The sequence below is a fragment of the Scomber scombrus genome, chromosome 1 (assembly GCF_963691925.1).
Source record: "Scomber scombrus chromosome 1, fScoSco1.1, whole genome shotgun sequence".
NCBI lineage: Eukaryota > Metazoa > Chordata > Actinopteri > Scombriformes > Scombridae > Scomber > Scomber scombrus.
In genome coordinates, this window is record NC_084970.1 from 23,897,270 (window position 1) to 23,905,435 (window position 8,166).

The following is an 8,166-nucleotide window of genomic DNA, read 5'->3' on the forward strand; positions in this document are numbered from 1 at the left end:
GCAAACCAGAGGTCACTAACTCAGGGAGACGGAGAGGGAAAGTGATGTAGTATGTAACTTTTTGCAGGACTGCAGCAGCATCATCTTAACCTCAAAACAGTCACATTCACCAGACACATGAGTCTTCCAAATGGAGGCTGACATAAAGTTAGTCTTAAAATTCCTGTATTTCAAATTAACTTTAAACCAAAATAAGGGAGATTTATTCAAATGCAGTTTTATTTTCAATGTGTGCATTCATATTTTTCTTTCAAGTAAGTCAGGTAAAGACATTTTGACTACTGTTTCAACTACACTTCATGTCTTGGCAATTGGAGAGGTTTTATATCCAGTTCAAACTTAAAATAAATGAATACCCCACAAACTGTAGCCAGTTTTTAGTAGCCGATCTGGCAGAGCAGACTGTGTCCTTTTTGCGGGGGGGGGGAATTTCTCTTTGGTTGACAAGTACAGTAGTCAAATGTCTGGTCCCTTGTGGGATCTTGGGACACAAATCCAACCTATCCCAGTATTAGGTCTAATCCAAAAGAGGCTTTTGTGTGGGCTGTGTCAGTGTGATTGAATACAAATGTGTTATAAAAACAAATGAACAACAATCATTTATTTGTCAGATGTCTAGGAGCACTAAAGTTTTTACTGTAAAACATATTAGAGGAGATTTGTTCTCTCACTTTCTATATCAAAACAAAGTCATATGAAGACATGCGCTCACACAAACAGACACGCAACCAACCTCCCACACACACTTCTGTTACCAAGCAGCTTCGCAAGAGCTTCAAAAAGATAGACATGTCTGCACAAGAGACCTCATATCTGCTGTCAGCTGACGCTGCCATCTGGACAGGAAAAAGGAAGGATCGACCGCGACTGTTCCTATAATGTGATGTTAAGAAACAGGACGCAGTGCTCCTCAACACAAAATATAGCGAATTGGCCCAAATGTAATCAGACACATTTTCTCTGAGAAGGGGGGGGGGGTCCTTGGTGATATAAACACCTACAAAACACATTTCACTCAGTGTGTGTGCTATGTTTCTCTGCAAGAAAAGTGGTTGCCAAATGCTGTAAATGCACGCACACACACACACACACACACACACACACACACACACACAGATAGGTAGACAGATAAAGAGAGCAGAGTTGGGGATAACATCGACATGCTAGCTTTCTTCATATCAGCTTCTGTGTGCTCAATCTTTCACGCTTTCTCTCACAAACTCTGCCTATAGCTAACTGTGACCTGCATGTCTCTAATTTTCACAGAAAGTTTGCAGACAGATGAATAACTACTCTAAGCTATGTTTGGATCAGGTATGAGTGTATAGAAAATAAAATAGGTTGGCTCTTAAGAAAATCCTCCTGACATTTGTATGTTATCTGAAATGTGCCTTCTTCGCAACTAGTCGTGACAGCAGTGGCTCATCCACTGAATTTCCTGCACTTATCAATATTGTTTAATATGGGATCTCTCAAGTACTTAATAATGTGAAGAAATAGTGCAACAGGCTTGTAAAAAAGACCTCAAAGCCATCTGCACAGCTGAAAACCACTTTGAGAAATAACTCAGTGTTCTGACAATGTATTTAACAATAACAAAAATACAGTTTTTCCAGTTTGAAATGTGACACCACTTGGCTTGGTGCACTGGTACCCATCTTACAAACATCAGTTACTGTAACACAAAGGGACACAAAGCAAACTGCACAGTATTTCTCAGTCCTTTGGTCACCTTAAATCCACGTAAACCAGCAGTAAGTCTTTATTAATCAAAGAAATGTTTTAAGATAAACATGAGAAAATGCAAATCTGTCTTCACTGCAGTCAATGAGTTTTATCCATGAATGCACATCTCACATTAAAAACAAATCTGTGTCCTTTGAAGGCAAAACTCAGTGATCCAAATGTGACCAATTAATCACCTGAACACAAGATTTGAACAAGCTATCACTCCCATGATTGATTTTCATCTATTACTCAAACTCATCTTTTCAGCCATGCACATGTAGCAGTTTTGGCTCCAGGGATGGTGATGTTAGTGAAGTCCAAATTATCTCAACAACTATTACATGAAATGCAATGAAATTTTGTACAGATATTTATGTTCCTCAAGGGAGGAAGCGTACTTTAGCCTCTGGAGGACCCCTTGACCTTTCCTCTAGCACCACACCTACACATGACATTTTTCACTTCTCCAACGAAATATTTCAACAACTTCTAAATGAATTGGACCAAGATTTTGTACAAACACTAGAAGTCGTCAGAAGATGAATCGCCATGATATTCGCATTGTGGTTTTGAGTGAGATGTATCGACAACTACTTGATGGATTGACATTAAATATGGCACAGACATTCATGTCTCCCTCATGATGAATTATTATAACGTTAGTGGTTCCTTAACTTTTCATCTATTGCAATCTTCAAGTCAAAATTTTATTGTGTTTAATGATTTGTTTTATGACCAAAAACCTGCAATACAAATCACATTCCCATCTGCCTCAGCTGTGTACCATCTAATGAATGTTCGTATGCTAACATGCTAAACTGAAAGGGTTAATTTTGTAAATACTCTTGTGTACAGCCTCACAGAGCTACTAGCATTACCATAGATTTAGTCTTATCACACACAAGTTAGATCTTTATGGCTAAGAATGACATATTATGCTTTAAAATGCCAACAGTTTCTGATTAAATGCTCTAATAGCAGAGCCAGCCACACTGTAGCTTTTAGTAGCTTTAGTAGAGATTACCACCTCGTTGTTGACCTTGGAAACAACAGCTGACCATCTCATTTCACGGCCAACTTACTCACATTTCTGGAGCTTTTTCTGAGCTCTAATGTCTCGGTATCAGAGTTAATACTTCACTGTTTGTGAAGTTTGGCAGCAGCCATTGACTGCAAACATATTGTAACAGACCACTGCACAGTCTGACATCACCGCTGTTAGTGTTTGCTAACCACCTGAACACAGTTAATTGTTTGTGTTACCAAGCAGTGAAACCATTACATTCCTTGAATCATTAACGTGGTTCCCAGAATTATGTTAAACTGAAACAGCAATGCCCATATGTGCATTTATGTCATCATAGTGAATATGATGTATAATGACCTTTTATGAATGTTGAAACTTCATAACAAAATAAACATCCCCCTTCACAAATCTCTTTCCTGGAGCAGCAGTCTGGTGGAGCCACTATAATGCTGCTTAAAGCCACAATCCATCATTTGAAAGCCCAGTTATGCTCTTGGATTGTGACACTCAGCAATTTCATGCTGGTGTCATTTATTCGGTGTCATCATTCAGTTTTACAATCTCTCGGTTGTGTTATTGTCATAATTGATCACAGCTGTATTTTGTCTTATTTCTTCTACAATTACAGTGATATTAGCAGTGGGCTTCATGTTTTTATGTGTGTGAGTTTGTGTCCAAGTGCAGTTTAAAATGCAATCGCTGCACTGTCAAACAAGTATGAAGCAGGAAATGAAAGCAATAATAAATTATAGTCAGAACTTTGCTCCCCCCTGCAAGACTCAGTTAAGGACATGCTGTAAGCCTGTTTCATCTTACAGAGTGAAATCCCAGCAATAAGAAAGGACATATAAACCTGCTCCCAGTGGGCTTTTTGTTCTACCATCTTATTTCTTGTAGCAATTTTTTAATGTTTTTTTTTTTTTTTACTTTATTGGGTAGTGACCGACAGGAAACAGGGGGATGGAGATGCAACAAAGTCTCCTTGCTAGAACTGAACAAGGGACATTGTGGTTATGTGGCATGTGAAGTAACTATTCAGCTAGCACAGTGCTTCACCCAAGATTTAAAAATAATTAAAAGAATTATGTTCAGTCACAAAAGGATCAGCCTGATTTTATTTAACAGAACAGCTTCATATCACTTCTTGTAGACAGCATTAAAGCTGCCTGCAGCTGTGATCCAGGTATGGAGTTTCCAAATCACATTGGGACAAAAAAATATTATTGGGAAAAAATCAAGCTGTCAAGAAGAACACACATTTTTGAAACAGCAATTGACTTTGATCAAGTAAAGACTGTTTCACAACCAACTGTGTGCAAGGGACAGTTAAACACATGATTTAACTATCTCAAGTGCAATATTGTGTTTATATTGGGTTATAATATGATTTCATTTCTTAAATGTGTTTCTTTCTCTGATCAGTGAGTAAAACAAGCCTTTTCATCAACAAGTCCATTTTTATTTATATAGCCCAATGTCAAAAATTTGCCTCAGTGGGCTTTACAAACTGTACAGCAATACAGCATTCGCTGTCATTAGACACTTGATTCAGATAAAGAAAAACCTTGTATGATGAAGAGGAAGAAAGGAGTGATCCTTTCCTTCAATGCAGGCAGACATGCAATAAATGGTGCGTGTACACAACGATTTCAAAATTACAGTATGGAAAAACAGGACGACAAAATGTATACTTTTTTTGTGGATACTTTTTTGCCATTTCTTGAAACTTTGTTTGTTCTTGAAACACTTAAAAAGTTTTATGTAATCTTAAAATTTGCAGTTGGTATAAGCCAAAAGACAAATCCCAGGTGTAGCTGCAGACAGAGATTCTGTGATCCTGCAATGATCAAGTTAGGCGTCTCTTTCAAAGACTAGACCTCAGTGCATCTAACCATAAAGCTCTTGCCCCCATGTCTATTCGAGGCAGGGTGGAAATGTTGCCAATCTCCATTGAGCTGCCCTCAGCACCCAGCGGCAGACCGGAGATTGGTGAAGCTCCCAGTGACAAAGCTGAGCCTTGCACTGTGCTGGTAAACCAAAAGGTAAAAGGCAGCCAGCATCAATCAGCTGCGGGGAACAGAGAGGAAGAGAGGGAGCATCCTCCTCCCCTGGTGTGGCTGCAGTGGGTTTCCTTTTCACAAGAAGTGCAATCCCCCCCCCCTCCCAGGGCTGTCTGAAAGGGCAAGACAAGAAGGAAGCCGACTAAAAGTCCATCACTTAACTTGTCATCCTCTTTGTGTGAGACTGTTGCTAAGGTCACTTTAATTTAAGCCAGTTTATGAATAGCAATACTTCATATGTTCATTGGACTCCATTTCAACAAAACTATTTCCATTCTGCATCTGATGTTTGAGGAAGTAGCACAAATATGTTCTCATAAATTCAAAGGCTGTTCCCTTTACGCAATATACAAAAGTACCATTTGGACACAGATGATTTGGCCTTTTTAGGACTCACTTGTCTCACATTAAAAAAGTGCAGATTGCCAGACCTCCTGTCTGTAAGTGTGATAAGAACACACAAGTTTTCAACACCTTGTTTATCTCTTGTGGATAAACTGCGGGCCAAAACATGACATTTAGTCATAATCATGGTTGAAATCAGTTGTAAAAACAGGTTGCCTTGCCTGCCTGTCTGTCTGTATGTCTTTTTAGCTGGATGAACTCTGTCACTGCCTGCCTGCTTGTGCTCTGGACAATGTTTCAGCAGAGATGTTCCACTGAGAGGACACTTGCCAGATATCTGCAAGGAACAAATACACCCACGTCTTCCTCACAGTTTCCTGTGTCATCCAGATAGGCAGATGAACGTGAAGTCGAAAATACAGTGGTTAGCAGATGACTGACAGGTAAACAGAAGCACATTTGTAACTGCAAACTATTTCCTCATTTCATAATGCTTTCCGTTAGATTGCAGAAAAACCCCCGCTGTTGAATATGTCAACATTTGTCAGCATTTTAGTGTCAAGCTCTGTAAGGGAAGCTCTAACTGCCTGCTGAACTGTTTCTAGATAGTTTAGGATTTCCCCCATTTCAAAAAGAGGAGCTTAAGTGCTTTACAAAGATGCATGTAAACAAACTGCTGAAGGAATGACTTTCTCTAAAACCTTGGAGCAAACAAAGTTTAGAGAAAGGCGTACATTTGGGAGTTTGCAGGCAGGGAACTATGAACCACTGTATGATGATAAACTATGTGTCAAACTAAGCTGGAACTTGAGGAATATCTGAATTTCTCCCATGAAAAAATAAAGAAAATCTTGAGATGGTTTCCTATACCCAAAGGAAGGTATGGGAGCTTTCAAAATTCTTAAGATTCCTTGACAAAGATAAAGGTCATGATTTTCCATGCAGCAGCTCTTCAATAATGCCACACACAAGGAAAACAGCCACAACAGCTCTTAGAAAATTGTCCCATTATGTGTCTAAAAGACACTTATTCCCATTTACACCCTTTAGTTTGACAGATTTAAAAACACACATTTGTCTGAGAGCCTCTTTGCAGATGCCTAAACATCTTAATTATCATTGTTCAACAGATGTCAGCTTGTTTGTGGTCCAGATCTTTTGCTGTGTACACACACACACACACACACACGAACGAAAGCTTGTGCAGAAGATATGTTCTACAGTAGTCTGCATTTGACTGATCTTTAGCAAACGTTTACAATTTGATGCACAAATGAAACATTAAATCTCACTAAGAAGTGAGAGTGTAACTATAACTACACTAACAGGGTGACATCACTGCTCTGTAATCCTTATCCACACGGTCGATGAGGTTAATCTTTCATCTCTCCAGCTGAATGTAACTAATGTTTCTACGTGTGTATCTTGCCCCTTCTATTTGACCCCCTGCTATTTCCGCTGTACTTTACTAGTGGTATTTAAATGGGTCAAACTAGATTCACCCTAAACAGATGGCGTATGTCAGGAACTGAAAAATGTCACTACTTGTGCCTTTGGGGAACTGAACTCTCTTCATAAATGACCAGGTCACAGTAAACCGTAAAAAACATTTCCATCCATCAGGCCAAGAGCGCTGTATGGCCAACGTGTGACATCTCAATTTGACCGTTTCTGCCCTCAGAGAACTCACTGCTCTGTGCAGGCAATACAATGATTTCTCCAAGGGTAAAAACCTCCATGTAGTCACTGCCACAACGACCTAAATAACATCTTTGTAACACTTCTCTCAAGGCTTCCTCAATTCAGATGTTTCCCAATCATCCGAGTTGAGATGAGGCATAATGACAAAAAAGCGTTCTATTCATAACTGATGTGAACTTTTGCAAATGTGTGATTTGCATTGCTTCAACTTCCTTATACAGATGAAATCATTATATTAAATGTCACCTTTGTGTTGCTCCTGCACTGTTTACTCACACATACAGTAGAGAACAGTGCATCAAGCAATAACTTTCGTCATTAGTCAAACTAATTTGTTAAATGTTGGCGACCAAACCTCCCTCTCTCGCACACACACACATTTCACTATAAAAAAGTATTGGTCCATAGAGAGCGCAAATCCACACTAGTAATCTTTTTTTTTTTTTTTTACAACACAGCTTGAACCTGTCCCTTTCACCACCTGATACTTCCCCATTTGAAGTGTAGGCTCAAGGACTGAAACTTTCTCTTCCTTTTTGTCTCTAAATCCTTGCTTTGCACATTTTCTGTAAAGGGTCAGTTTGTCCAAACTACACCAAAACATTTGACTTATTCAGGATAGTCCATGAACAGAGTTAATAGGGACCATTTCTTTAGTGTAAGAATACTGAAGAAATAGGCTTAAATGGGAATTTGTTTTACATGTATAATTTGAGAAGAATATTCTCTGCAGTGACTTGTGTTAGATCTAAATCATCAAATGAAGTTTAACAGGAAATACAGATGAAGCAGAAATGCTTCCTTCATTTTTAAACAGGAAAAATGTCCATAGCTTGCAGAAAACAGCTGCAGTTTATACAAATAGATCCTTCCCATTAATAACTGTTGCAGTTATATCTGGGCTGTATTCACTAGCAAAACTATATATAGAGACATTCCTTCATAACATGCTCAAACTATTATTTTACTAGTATTATGATTTAGTAGTGTTTTACACTACACAAATACTTGGACAAGGATATTTAATGGCATGGAGGTTCAGTGGCACAGACGAAGAATCATATGACGACTAATTTTAAATCCGAGAAACTTTCTTATTAACTTCACAGAAAAACAGGAATAAATATATGTACTAATGATCTTACAGGTTTAGTTGTAGCTTAATGTATTACAACTTCCGGTTTCCTGAGAAAAATAATATTAAAATATATAAATTATAAAAATGATTAGAATAGGGACCCAAAACAAAGATATTTGTCTAAAAGTCTTAAAAAAATTACAGATGTCAAAGGGAAGATTTGATAA